The sequence below is a fragment of the Chiloscyllium plagiosum genome, chromosome 1, assembly GCF_004010195.1.
Source record: "Chiloscyllium plagiosum isolate BGI_BamShark_2017 chromosome 1, ASM401019v2, whole genome shotgun sequence".
NCBI lineage: Eukaryota > Metazoa > Chordata > Chondrichthyes > Orectolobiformes > Hemiscylliidae > Chiloscyllium > Chiloscyllium plagiosum.
This window is the reverse complement of record NC_057710.1, coordinates 47055787-47071596: the sequence shown is the minus strand read 5'-3', so window position 1 is coordinate 47071596 and position 15810 is coordinate 47055787.

The window sequence follows — 15810 nt, the reverse complement described above, 5'->3', positions numbered from 1 at the left end:
CCGCTACATTGATAACTGCATTGGCGCCACCTTGTACTCCCGCGAGGAGGTTGAACAATTCATCAACTTCACCAACACATTCCACCCTGACCTTAAATTTACCTGGACCATCTCTGACACCTCCCTCCCTTCCAGGACCTCTCCATCTCCAATAATGACTACCGACTTGACACTGGCATTTTTTACAAACCCACCGACTCCCACAGCTACCTGGATTACATCTCTTCCCACCCTACCTCCTGCAAAAATGCCATCCCGTATTCCTAATTCCTCTGCCTCCGTCGTTACTGCTCCCAGGAGGACCAGTTCCACCACAGAACGCACCAGATGGCCTCCTTCTTTAGAGACCGCAATTTCCCTTCCCACGTGGTTAAAGATGCCCTCCAACGGATCTCGTCCACATCCCGCACCTCCGCCCTCAGACCCCACCCCTCCAACAGTAACAAGGACAGAATGCCCCTGGTGCTCACCTTCCACCCTACCAACCTTCGCATAAACCAAATCATCCGCCGACATTTCCTCCATCTCCAAACAGACCCCACCACCAGGGATATATTTCCCTCCCCACCCCTTTCTGCCTTCCGCAAAAGACCGTTCCCTCCGTGACTACCTGGTCAGGTCCATGCCCCCTACAACCCACCTTCCTGTCCTGGCACCTTCCCCTGCCAGCGCCGGAATTACAAAACCTGCGCCCACACATCCTCCCTCACCTCTATCCAAGACCCTAAAGGAGCCTTCCACATCCATCAAAGTTTTACCTGCACATCCACGAATATCATTTATTGTATCCATTGATCACGATGCGGTCTCCTCTACACTGGGGAGACTGGATGCCTCCTAGCAGAGCGCTTTAGGGAACATCTCTGGGACACCCGCACCAATCAACCACACGCCCTGTGGCCCAACATTTCAACTCCCCTCCCACTCTGCCAAGGTCATGGAGGTCTTGGGCCTCCTTCACCACCGCTCCCTCACCACCCGACGCCTGGAGGAAGAACGCCTCATCTTCCGCCTCAGAACACTTCAACCCCAGGGCATCAATGTGGACTTCACCAGTTTCCTCATTTCCCCTTCCCCCACCTCACCCCAGTTCCAAACTTCCAGCTCAGCACTGTCCCCATGACTTGTCCTACCTGCCTATCTTCTTTTCCACCTATCCACTCCACCCTCCTCCCTGACCTATCACCTTCATCCCCTCCCCCACTCACCAATTGTACTCTATGCTACATTGTCCCCACCCCCACCCTCCTCTCATTTATCTCTCCACCCTTCCTGATGAAGGGCTTTTGCCCGAAATGTCGATTTTACTGCTCCTTGGATGCTGCCTGAACTGCTGTGTTTTTCCAGCACCACTAATCCAGAATCTGGTTTCCAGCATCTGCAGTCATTGTTTTTGCCTACAATGCCGTCCCTCATCCTATCATGTTCTTTCACCAGTATCTTGCAGGGGAGCTTGCTAGTTCAGTTGGTAGGTGTTTAAAATAATTTGACAAGGGGATGGAATACAGGGCGAAGTTAGAGTAGGGAATGAGGCACAAACAGGTATAGAGGAAGAAGCAAGTCAATCTGGAAGTCAGAGTATATGGTCACATTAAGGCACAAGGAAACATTATGAGGCCAGATGATATTTATTTGAATGCAAGAAGTCTCGTGAGTTCAAGGCATGAAAACTAAGCAAATCTCACATTGGAGAATTTTTCATTATTCACTCATGGGACATTGGTGTCGCTGGCTGGACAATATTTATGGCCTATCCCCAGTCACCCTTGAGAAGGTGGTGATGAACTGCCCTCTGGAACCATTGCAATCCATTTGTTGTAGGTACACCCACAGTGGCATGAGTTTCAGGAATCTGACCTAACGACAGTGAAGGAATGACAAAGTATTTCTAAGTCAGGACAGTGAGTGGCTGGAGGGGAATGTGGCTGAGGAAAATAAAACAGAGAACCAGAAAAAGAAATGGGACTCAAATAAATGCTATGCATCAATATTCACAGTAGAAGATGCTAATAAATAATTGCTCAGTATTCAAGGGGCATAATGAGGAGAGGAAATAAATACCCTAGAGAAGAAAAGTGCTACAAAAACTAAAGACCCAATAAGTCTCCTGGACGTGATGGGGTGCATTCCAGGATATGAAAGAAAGTAGTCACAGAGAAAGTGGATGTGCTGATGGTAATCTTCCAAGAATCTTTAGATTCTGGAAAAGCCACAGAGGATTGCAGCAACTTAGCTGTGGATCTAGAGGAACACAGGAAATGCAGAAGGGAATTGAAGAAAGCAATTAAAAGGACTTGTGAACAGGTATTTGGGAGAATCCTAAAATATTTTATAAATACATTAAAGGCAAGAGGTTAACCAAGGAAAGAATAGGGCCCATTGGGGACCAAGAAAGCAACCTTTGTGTGAATCTGTAGAATATTGGAATGAATGAATGAATACTTCTCTCTAGTCTTTACTCTGGAAAAGGAAAATGTCATTAAGGAATTCAGGAAAAGGGTCAGTGAGGAACTTGCACAGTTTGATACAGGAAATGGGGAATTATTAGAGGTTCTGTCAGGCTTAGAAACAGACAAATCCCCTGGCCCGAATAAATTGCATCTCAGGCTGCTGTGGGAAGTGAGGCAGGAAATTGCAGGGTCTCGGACACTAATTTTGTATTCCTTTCTGGCCATAGGGGAAGGGCTAGAGAACTGGAGGACGGCTGTCCATTTTTTAAGAAGTGTGGTAGAGATGAACCAAGAAGGTACAGACCAGTGAGTCTCACGTCAGTGGTAGGGAAACTATTGGAGACATTTCCAAAAGAGTGAATTAATTCCCACTTGGAAAGGTATGGGTTAATTAGGGATAGTCAGTATGGTTTTGTCAGAAGCATGTCCTGCCTAAAAAAATTGATTAAGTATGTGGTTGAGGGAAGTTCAGTTGATGTAGCTTATGCAATTTTGGCAAAAGTTTTGACAAGCTCTTACATGGAAGACTGCCTGAGCAGGTGAAAGCACATGGAATTAAGGGAAATCTGGCAAGAAGGGCCTGTGCCCAAAACGTCGAATCTCCTGTTCCCTGGATGCTGCCTGACCTGCTGTGCTGTTCCAGCAATAAAGTTTCAACTTTGATCTCCAGCATCTGCAGACCTCACTTTCTCCTCGGATCAGAAACTAACTTAGTAATAGGAACAAAAGGTGGTAGTAGTAGAGAGCTGTCCAAGTGATGTACCACAAGGATCAGTATTTTTTTTAGATTAGATTACTTACAGTGTGGAAACAGGCCCTTCAGCCCAACAAGTCCACACCATCCCTCCGAAGCGTAACCTACCAAGATCCATTCCCCTACATTTACCCCTTCACCTAACACTACAGGCAATTTAGCATGGCCAATTCACCTAACCTGCACATTTTTGGATTGTGGAAGGAAGCCGGAGGAAACCCATGTAGACACGGGGAGAATGTGCAAACTCCACACAGAGTGTCACCTGAGGCGGGAATTGAACCCAGGTCTGTGGTGCTATGAGGCAGCAGTGCTAACCACTGTGCCACCATAGTGCCGCCCACAAATCTTATTGTTTGTTATACACATAAATGACATAGATGAAAATTTTGGGGGAAAATTAAACAAATTTTCAGATGACACGAAGATTGGTACAGTGGTTAATAGCAAAGACGATGATTGTAGGTGACTGGAAGATGGGCAGACCAGTGGCAGATGTATTTAACACTGATAAGTGCAAGGTGATGCACTTTGAAAAAAGAAACAAGATGAGGAAGTATTTAATGAATGGCAGGACACTGGCTAGCTTATTGGAACAGAGGGATCTTTGGGTAATTATTCACAGAAGTCGGCAGAATGCTGGAATAGGATAGTTAAGAAGGCATATGGGACAATTGCTTTCATCAGTCATAGCATAGAATATAAGAGCAAGGAGGTATAACTGGAGTCATACAGAGCATTTCTCAGGCCACACCTGGAGTACTATGTGCAGTTCTGGTCGCCTCACTACAGGAAGGATGTGGTAAGACTTAGAGGGGTTACAGAGGAACTTCACCAGGATGTTGGCTGGGTGGAGCAGTTGAACTATAAAGAGAAACTTGATAGACTTGAATTGCTTTCTTCAGAGCAAAAAGACTGAGGGGGAACATAATTGAGGAGTATAAGATTATGAGGGGTATGGACAGGGTGCATAGGGAGCTGCCATTCCCTCTGTTTGAGGGGTCAATCTTGAGTGGGCACAGTTTTAGGGTAAGAGTCGAGGGATTCAGAGGGTATTTGGGGGGAATCTTCACTCAGTGGGTGAGGGGAATCTGAAGTGCATTGCCTGGGAAGATAGTAGAGGCCAGATACCTTACAACCTTAAAAAATATTTGGATGAGCACTTCAAATATCATAACACTCAAGGATATGGGACAAGTGCAGGAAAGTGTGATTATTCCCCCTTTTAGTGGTCGGTGAAGACTCATTGGGCCAAATAGCCTTTTCTGTACAGTATGAGTCTATGAATCTATCTATTGTGGATATTTGCTTAAGAATATCAACGTCAATTGTTCAAACAGCTCTATTGTCTTAACAGAAAATAACAGAATAAAAAAAGGATTGAAGTCATGGTGACAAGGACTTTTATTTCCAATCTTTGAGAAGGTAGCACAGGAAATTGGAGCAAAGGGATGACAGGAGGCGGGAGGTTAAAAAGTTGAACATGTGACCTTAGGTCAGTGATGTATTTCCTTTCTTGTTCTTTCTTTCCTTTTCTTTGTTCACTTTGCTTTGCTCCAGTACCAAAGCAGTTGCTGAAGATCAGGCCCTCATTAGTTAATCTATGGAAAACAAAATACGACCAAGTTGGGTATTAAGTTGTCCTCTCTTGACCTATGTATGTTATATGTAGCTGATTTGGAATGCAAGAAAGCACAGGAAACAAGTACTTCTCTGATCAGTCATCACCACTCAGTCTGTCCTTGCAAAGCACCAGCTCAGTTACATCCACCGTGGGAGATTTTGTGAATGAGCGATGAGTGTGTACCGGGTGTTAAACAGAGCATGAATGAGCAGGTGCACATGGCACTGACACAAAAGGAACAGGAACCAGCTGTCTCGAGGGCTAGTACACATCCATTCTGAGCTGATGAGGACAGGGAACTGGTCCTCCAGGGCCCTGTTTTTAAAATAAGATGCTTTATCAAAATAAAAGATTACCGCTGTCATTGAAGTTGTGCACCTAGGAACATTTAGCACATGGTAGCTATTGTGTAGGATTTCACAGACATATGTATTGTGTCCTGATAGAAGCTTTACAGTGTAACAATTGAGTATGTGTTCGATCCAAGAGTATCTGCATTGTAACCCCCATGGCAAAACTACATTCCCTCTCTTAGCATCAGTCATGAATATTCACAAGTGCTACCGTATAAGCCTGTGGCTGAACCATCTCCAGCCCTCACTCCCAGGAATCAGGGATCATCTCAGTTCAAGGGCCTTTCACCAAAACACTGCTGGCAGCAACCTCACATATTTGAGTCAATGGCAGAGCTCCTGGTGAAAGCAGTAGATTGGGAGATTGAATATCAGAAACCACTGAGGGTTTTACACACAAGATTCAGTTTAACTGTGTTTACAGTTACATTCTAATATATTGCAAATTGTATTAAGAGATAACTAAAAATAGCATGCTCTCAATCTAATAGTCTCTGAGAATACTATGGCAGTAATTAATTTGCTTAGGACATAATGTATTTGCAAGAGTTCAATGTGGTAATTATGAAAAGGTCCCCTCAATCAGTGGAAAGCCCCATAGTTTGCCAAGATGGATCAATGACAATATTCTTAACTTGCTGAATCTCTAGCATACTGTGACTTAGGTTAAATGCTGTTTTCTCTATTTCTAACTGTTCCTTTCCTATTCTTTTATTGAATAACAAATATTTGGAGCAAACAACAAGCCACAATGATATTGCACACTCTGGCCGAGCTGTCGAAAGTCTTCAGATCTGTCAAGCTTTCTAAATTTTGCAATAAAGCTCTTTGTGATGTCTTGACCAACAGCTTTTTGGCACCACACATAACAGAGAAGGATTTCTCAAGCTTTCCAACATTCCAACATGTCCAAGACAATCCAGAAAAAAGCAGTGAGGTAAGGTGGAATTATGTTCCATTATTGCATTATATTCCCGATTTTAATTTTCACTTGAAACATCTCTTTTCGCGCTAAGCTTTGCTAAGGTGATTAGCTCATGTTGTAAGGATATCACTTAATAGCCAAGACTACTTAGTTCTGATAGATCTTAAGCTGAAAATACATTGGAAAGCTTGAGAAATCATTAATTGAAAGATCTTCGATGTACATCTTAAAATTCTATGAACATACAGAAAATTTTGCCAGCCTGGCTCAATTGAGGCAAAATGCTAGAAAGAATTATGATTGATGGATTAGAAGCCCTTAGTTCCAAAGCATGTTTTTTTCCAAAGAGGATGGATATAGAGACAAAGTAACTTCAGGCATAAGTGCAAAACGTCTGCATGGAACCTACGGCTGAGATTTTGCTAATCTATGTATTAATTGAATTGATCATGAGAAATTGCCCATAGTGTTAGGTGCATTTGTCAGGGATGAATGTAGAGGGGGTGGTTTGCTCTTCGGAGGATCAGTATGGACTTGTTGGGCCGAAGGGTCTGTTTCCACACTGTAGGTAATCTAATCTAATCTAATTTATTTTCTCCCGGAAGACCAGCTTGAATGTTATTTAACAGCCCAGTAGTATCTGTGAGAAATCTGTAATTTTGTGACAAAAATCAACATCGTACAGCTCAGGATAACTCACACCATGTTCAATAAGAAAAAGCTTAATTTGAAGTGAAGATTAAAGAATCTTTTGTTGCAACCAGAATCCAGCAAAGTTCCCCAGTGTGTTATTGTTCCAGGTGGGATTTTCCAAACTGTTAACCTCCTGGGTGAGGAGGGATATATCTATTCCCACTTTCAACCACCCCTCAGTCAATAAGGTTAGTTCAAAAACAATCTCTTCCCTTTCTCTCAGAACCAAATGAATTCATGTTTTAAAAGGAGCCAATTTCATCAGTTCTTGAATTAATAAACAAAATTGAGTTTATTAATTACTATGCACAAGAAGAAATACCAGTACAACACACATACACAAAAATAGAAACAACAGGTGAGGCCAAGGGCTTAAAAGCATTAAATAAGATATGAGGATCAATCTTGGAATTGTTTATAGAGTGTAGTTACTTGAATGTAACAACCATTGCAGTGTAGGTTACTGGTAGCATTGACAATGATAGTTGAACAGTCATGATCCTTAGTTTTGCAGATTGATTAAGATTCTGTAGTTCTGATTCCCTTTTAACTAATGCATTTTCGCATTCAGGGTGAAAGAAAGTCCTTTTTTGTCCTGTTCTCTTTTGTCTGACTGCTAGCTAGCTGACTTCTTGCTGTCAATGTGAGGAGTTTCTTTAACTGCAATACAGGAGCAATGAGGAGATAGTTTTTCAACTGTGAAATTCACAACATGCTAGCACTCGAAAACAGGCTGGTATATGCAAGAACTTTTAGTCCCACTAGCATACTACAGTGGAGTTGAGAATGGCTTTTCAACCATGCCCTTGCGTATTCTACAAAGGGGATAGTGCAAGTGTGTCTGCAGTTTGAGGCATAATCTGCAGGGCCAGCCTGCTATTGAGCTGGGCATTGTCAGCCCCTCATTGTTTCCAGAGTAACAAGAAATCACACTGCAGTCTGTTTGAATTTTTTTGATGCTTTAAAAGTCGAAATCAGAATTTTTTTCAAGCCAGCCACCAAATTTTCACCCGTAGTTATTTTGTCTCTACAGTAGCCTTCTTTTTAAAAACACAATTTGAAATTAAGGCAAAAAACACCCGTTCATATTTAGGAGTTCATAACACTGTTCATAGCACTAGGACTTTGCCAACATTGAGACAATGGAACTCTGAACGATAAAGGTTGGTGCCATTCTATGAATCAAGTTTTATCTGGTATTCTTGGAAAGTGTGGTAATTGATTATTGACACGCAAATCTTGCTGAAAATATGGATAACCTTCCTCATTACATTACTAAGGTCTTCATAGTTTTTTGATGACATGTTTTCTTGATGAGTAACCAAGTAAATTAGTTGTTTTTATAACTCTTTCCCAAGAAACCAGAGTTTGTGCCAAGTATTGAAGAGCATCCATCAATTCACACAGATACAATTTTGCCCTAGATCTTAAGGGACAACAGTAAGTTTCCCATTTCTTTGTAAATTGGTTTGCTGTTCAGGAAATTGAATAATAACATATTAAAGTCAGTTGAAATAAACTCTTCAATGAACCGCTCATCATTAAATGGAGTAATTCTGTGAGCTAAAATCTCAACTACTTCATCGAATGCTTCTGTAATGTTCATATTTGGTCACAGCACAGATTATCTTTTTCTTCAGCACAGGCTCCTTTCCTTAAGGACAAAGATTTGTCTTCCCTCCTTTTAAATTTCAAAGAGAAATTGTTGGAGAAGTCAAAATATACAATTCTGTGGTACCTATTAAAATGTTGTTGTTTGGGCATGTTCACTATATTGCGGCATAACAAACATAACGACATGCTCCCATGCACAAAGGAAATATCTGTCTCTAACTTACCTTGGAAATTCCTGTGTTCATCCTGAATTTTCTATTTTGAACCTTGTTTAATCATGCTAACCATCATTATTATTTGAGATGGAGAAAGAAAATGACAAATGAGCAGTTGAAGTTCAGCAAATAGAGTCATAGCCTTACCCAGCTGCCAACTTATCAGAAGACAGAAGAGATTAAGCCCTTTTAAAAAGTGTGGTGCCAGCATGGCTAAGCACTGAAGATACATTGCAATTGTTGAACCTTTAGCTTTATTTCTTTATTTTTTGACTTAATACTAAGAAGGACTGCAATGTTTGACTTTATATTTTTATGCCATAGTAAGAGGGATTGTAATGTTTAACTTTGTTTCTTATTTCTTTCGACCTTGCTCTTAAGTATTTGTACCAAAGGCCTTGTACCTAAGAGGACGCCATGTGTAGATACATTGAAAACTCTTTCTGTACTCTGCATTTTTGTACTTGAGTACACATGACAATAAAGTCTACATCTAAATCTAGAGTCATAGAGTTGTAGTGTACGGAAGCAGACCCTTCAGTTCAGTCTAACTCGTCCATACCAACCAGATATTTTACATTAATCTAATCCCATTTGCCAGAATTTGGCCAATATCCATTGAGCAAACGTTAAAGAATCGCATATAAACAATAAACAAGCAGTGTTGACATGATCACTGCTCTTGTGAGGTGTGGGTGATATGCTATCTGAGAACACATAGTCATGGACCTAATTGAAAACTGTTCCAATGTGTGGAATTAACATAAATCAGTCAATGATTCATAAGAGGAGTAAGTGAATAAATACAGCAGCCATAGATCAGAACTTAACAACCTCCTGAATGTGACTTTGGAGATGGGGAGCATTTAATAAGATTTCACCTTTCTGTCTCCGCCCCAGTGAAGTGCAGGGCAGGAGAGCTTGTGAATGGCATTCCCGCCATGTCATGGGTTGAGTTTAGATTAGATTACATTGTGGAAACAGGCCCTTCGGCCCAACAAGTCCACACCGACCCGCCGAAGCGCAACCTACCCATACCCCTACATTTACCCCTTACCTAACACTACGGGCAATTTAGCAAGGTCAATTCACCTGACCTGCACATCTTTGGACTTTGGGAGGAAACCAGAGCACCCAGAGGAAACCCACGCAGACACGGGGAGAACGTGCAAACTCCACACAGTCAGTCGCCTGAGGCGGGAATTGAACCCGGGTCTCAGGTGCTGTGAGGCAGCAGTGCTAACCACTGTGCCACCGTGCCGCCCACAATGGGTTGAGGCGCATCAGTGGGAAATTGATCGCCATTTAAAGTCTACTTCATGCTTTCTCTGCTGGCATTCAGGCAATTGTAAATCTGCTAATCTCCACACAGAAATCCCAAAAGCAAATCCCGACATGTTTGACACTCTTGGGAGTGTCTCAGTATTAAAGACTCAGTGCCAATCAAGTGAACTAGCACCAGAAAGAGATGGGGCCTACATATGGCCTTGACTTTTCTTTCAATGCAGCATCTGCACTCACCATCCTAGCCCACCAGTCCCCACAGCCAGCATCCCATTACCTGTTGTCTCCACCTCACCTCATTGGCCACTGTCCTGGGTTTCTTGTTGATTCCAGACCTCTGGTGGGTGTTTTATTGCCAGCTACCATCATACTCCTACTGGCATGTCAACAACGATTAGCTGCCTAGGCTCTGGTCTGTATTTTTTGATGAAGGTCAGGATCTCTGATCCAGTTTTGTTGATTCCAAGAAAGATACTAAAGTCCACCACTGATGGATATAATCATTGAGCATTTAGAAATGCATAATACAGTCAAGCAGAGTCAATGTAGCTTCATGAATGGAAAATCATGCCTGACAAATTTGTTAGAATTCTTTGAAAAGGTAACAAGCAGGATTGAAAGAGAAGAACTAGTAAATCTAATATGTTTGAATATCCAAAAGGTGTTCAATAGTGACTACATATGAGGCTACTTAATAACTTGAGAGCCTATGATATCAGGTGTAGTATAGAGAACTGGCTAACTAACAGAGAACAGAGAGTTGGCAAAGGGATCACTCCTGGAGCCACAATTATTTATGATATTTGGATAGCAGAAGTGAGTGTACCTTCTTCAAGTAGGTGAGTAGTGAGGATGACACAAAAAGTCCATTGAGGCGTATAGTCAAGCTTATGGGCAACAACTTGGCCGATGGAATATAATGAGGTAAAATGTGATGTTATTAACTTTGCAGAAAAAAAGAAGAGCTAAATATCATTTAAATGGATTGAGATTGTAGAAAACCAAGGGATTTGGGTGTACTCGTGCATAAATCAGAAAAAGCTCATCCAAGTTCAGCAGCTAATATGGAAGGCAAATGGATTGTTGGTCTTTAATTCAAGGGGAATAGAATATAAAAATAGGGAAGTCTCAGAGTAAATGGTCACCCATTGAACACAGAGATAAGGAGAAATTTCTACTCTCAAAGGAAAGTTAATCAGTGGAATTCTTTACTTCAGAGAGATGTTGATACTGGATCATTCGGTGCATTCAAGGCTGAAATAGAGAGATTTTGAATTATTAAGGGAATCGAGAGTTACAGGGCAATTTCAGGGAAAGTGGAGTTAAGGATTATCTGAAGCCATGATCTTGTTGATTGGTGGGGCAAAGTTGATGGATCAGATAGCTTACTTCTACTCCCATGTCTTATGGAAGACCTGTCTTAGATCCTAATTGTCTAAGCTGGAAATTCATTGAAGTGGAAGGATTTGCAATCTCAGCTTCCATAAATTTTAACTAGTGTATTCTTTTGGGCCTATGCTGAGCTCCTGCTACATTTCTAGCTGTGGACCTGCAGAACTGAATGGAAAATTGTGGAAATTAAATTTGTGCCAAGTCCCAGCCATAATCAGCATTTTCAAACCGGCATCATAAAAAAATGGAGTGCCCTTTCTTACAAGGAGAATGGCAGTAGATGTGATGCTGGCCCCCAATAGTTCACACAGTACCAGAAGTAGGTCTGTTAAGTGAGATGAGGCTTCTCAGCCTCCAGGTGGTAGACACGATGGGGGCAGTATCCTTGACACCAAAGATTTGGTCACAATTAATATTTTTTAATTATCTTCTTAATATGTGTTGGACCAACCCTACAGATAGGCACAAAGTAAGGAGGCAATTAAACCTTTACTCTAAGAATATCTACTGAGGCTGTGTTGAAGGGAGTTAATAGTGCAGAGTTACAGACTTATAATGTTATAGGGACCTGGGGCGAACCCACCATGGCAGAACTTAAATATTTTTTAAAACCTGGAATTAAAAATCTAATAATGACCTTGAAATTTTTGCTGCAAAAAGCCCTTTCAGAAAGAAAAGTTGACATCTATATCTGGTCTTGCCTATCATGTGACTCCAGATGCACAGAGATGTGGTGGATTCTTAATGTCTCTCTGAAATTGCCTAGCGAGCTACTTCATGACATCAAACTACTAAAAGATCTCAAAGTTAGAATGAAACAAGAGAGATCATCTGCCATCAATCGAAGCACAAGAAAAGACAATGACAGACTTGGCTCTGTCAACCCTGACAAAGTCCTCCTTACCAACATTTAGGGGCTAGTGTCAAAACTGGGAGAGCTCATAAACTAGTCAAGCAACAGCCTGACATGATTATACATTACAGATAATATCCCAAACATTAACTATCAACAGCCCTAGGTAGATCCTGTCCCACTATCAGGACGAATCTAGCAGAGGAGGCAACATATTGATATACTCCTGAGAGTAGGTCCTCAACAATGATTCCAAGAGATCTCAAAGCATCAGGTCAAACATGGGTGAAGAAACTACTGCTACTAAATACATACTGCATCTCCCCTCCCCTGGCCCTTGTCTGAGGAATTAGTTCTCCTCCATGTTGAACCCTATTTGAAAGAAGCACTGAGGGTGATAAAGGGCACAGAATGTATTCAGGGTGGGGATTTCAATGTCTACCACCAAGAGTGGCCCAGCAGCAGCTCTACTGACTGAGCTGGTCGACTCCTCAGTGATATTGTTACTACACTAGACCTGTGGGGAGGTGGTAAAGCAGCCAACAAGACTGTTAAGATTCCAGCTCATGTTATTGCTGGATAAGCTAGATACTAAAAAGAGACCACACAAATCTGAAAATTTATTTAAAAATCTTATGTCAACCGACATTCTTAAATGCAGTACTCATTCAGCTGTTTCTGCTGCACTATGCAACTTTAAGCTTTCTCATATTTTAACTCTTTTAAATTGATACAAATTGAGACTTAAAATTGCACTTTGCAACATGGGTACCAACTATGTTCTCAGCAATCGGTTCTATCCCTCTCCATGACCACTGCCTGAGATTTCTAATACAGACTGTTTGTAACTTTGGGGTCCTATTGCTCCTTGACCCCAGCTTCCCACGCATATCTTCTCTACCACCATGACCACCCACGTTTACTCCAAATGTCATCCGTCTATGCCTCTCCCTCAGCTCATCTTCTGAAATCCTCATCGATGTCTTTGCTACCTTCATACTTGACTATATTAATGTTCTCCTGGCCAATTGCATTCACCATGTACCTGAAATCAATCAAATCTCTGTTACTTCCAGACTGACTTTCACCAGATCTCAATTATCCATTATTCATGTGCTCATTGACCTACATTGCTTCAATAGTTCATTAATGCAACTATTTTAAAATGCCAATCTTCTTTTTAAATCCCTCAAAAGCGTTACCCCTCCACAACTCTGATACCCTGTCAGCATATATCGAATCATCTATCATGTAGGTATCTAATTTTCTGTCTCGGGTTTGCTGCCATGCTCCTGTGAGGCTCAGCACAAGCTGGAAGAACAATATCTCATTTTCTGCTTGGGAACTCTGCAGCCTTCCGGACTGCATATCGAGTTTAGGCCTTGAACACTTGCTTCTATGTCTTTTACCAAACTCCTCAACCCCAGGCCCTCTCATGACATGGGCTACTTTCAGCACAGTCAACCCATTTTCACCTACTTATGGTCCCCATTATCAGCTTTTCTTCCTCACTGGCTGGTTATCCTTTGTCAGCCTAACTCTTTCTCTCTCTCTGGGCTCTGTCTTCTCCTGTCTGCTCTCTTCTTTTGATCGCCCTCCTCCCCTACTCCCATCTTCAGCATAAATACCACCTTTTCTTATCTATTAGTAGTTCTGAAGTAGGACTTGAAATGGTAACTGCTTTCTCTACGTAGATGCTGTCAGAGCTCTGACTTTCTCCAGCAATTTCTGTTTTTGCTTCTAATTTTCATCACTCCAGCAGTGACGGCCAAAGTTAGCCAAGACCTCAGGAATTCTCTGTCTAAAACTCACCATGTCTCTTATCCCCCCTACTGTAGATGATTCATTTCCTTGATGCTTATTGCTTTCTCCTATACTTTGTACGTATGTTTGATTGGACAACACTTACTTATAAATCTCGGTTGCACTAAGAATTACATTAATCACCAATTTGAGATTATCGATTGGGTTTACAGTGTGACTGGCTTGCATGTTCTTGTAATTATTTATATTCAGATGCATGCCCTGCCCTTTACAAGCAAAAATATCTGCCTAAGCATTGTATCTTTTTCAACAAAACAAAAACCTACAGCCCCGCCTTAAGATTTCCAACATTAATGTTGGAACCCAGGGGATGGGGAAGCAAACTTTAATGATATAAGAATGTTTGCCTTATTCTCTAAAACATTTGGTGCCAAGGTGAAGTTCATGAGTCACCTGTTTTTGAACGACTACTAGTTTCCTGATATATTCGCTTGACCTTTCACCTAAGTGGATTCCAATAGAAAATTCAGAGGAAAAAGAGTTAATTTTCCCTTTCCAGTTCACTTCATCCAAATGGTCATGTTGAAATTCATAATTTCATACATTTGTCTCAATTTATTTAATGCCTAACTACAGCATAATTCAGGATAAGAGCTTTTTCAGTATTTTATTGTTAAAAAAATATGATTCGTTTTCTATGAGATGCTGTGTCATTGACTGGAATCTTTTTCAAAACTGCTCTCTCTCCTGCACAATGCTTTCTTCCCACATACTTGAAGTGAAAGTACTGCTGATCCAGTTGTTCACATGCAGAGCAACTCCATACAAACTCTGTCAATCACCGTACTGTCAAGTCCATAATCTTATACCCCCTAAAGCAAGTGTCCTGAGCACCAACAGATGAATGAACTGCTGGGAGCGGCTGGGGTTATGATGCACTGCAACTTATTATTATCAAAATGTTTGCACAGAAATAAAGAAGGAACACTGATTTGCTTGGAAAAGCATTTGTGCTACTTTTAACTGATTAACTCTTAGAAAATCTTCCATAATAGCCTTAAAACAAGAATGGAATTGGGATAGAGACCGGAGGGCTGAGTTCTCTGGACTTTAGATGACTGAATGGAAACCACTGGAGTGTGCAGAGATCACTTGATCCTTCAGTTCACCTTCCCTGAAAATGGAAGGAGAGATGGGAGACTAGGAACCTAGGCGATAGGGAAGCAAACTACCCATTTATAACAATTTACAATAGAGTCACATTGGCAGAGATCAGAAATGGATCACCCATGTGTTATCCCAATCACTCTGGGCAAAATACAAAGGTGAATGAAAAAATATGCTAAAACAGCATCAGTTTTTTAAATGACTGGGTTGTATTTCATGGACTTATTCCAACAATCTGAATTTATCAACATACTCTTGCTCAACTTTAAAACTAAAATCCTTCGAAATTTGCAAAGAATGTTTTACATTGTGTTACATAAAAGAGAAAGGTTGTGTAGTTTGAAAACTAAGGTATCTTTCATTGATATAGAATAGAATCAAAGAATCCCTACAGTGGAAGCAGGCTGTTCGGTCCAACAAGTCCATACTGAACCTCCGAAGAGCATCCCACCTAGACCCACAATACCAACCCTCCCCCCTTTATCCCTGTAACCCTGCATTTCCCATGGCTAATCTACCTAATCTGTACATCCCTGGATAATTGTACAATTTAGCATGGCCAATCCACCTATCTTGCCCATCTTTGGAGTACGAGAGGAAACCAGAGCACCTGAAAGAAACCCATGCAGACACGAGGAGAACTATCCACACAAACAGTTGCCCATGGTTGGAACTGAACCTAAGTCCCTGGTGCTATAAGGCAACAATACTAGCCACTGAGC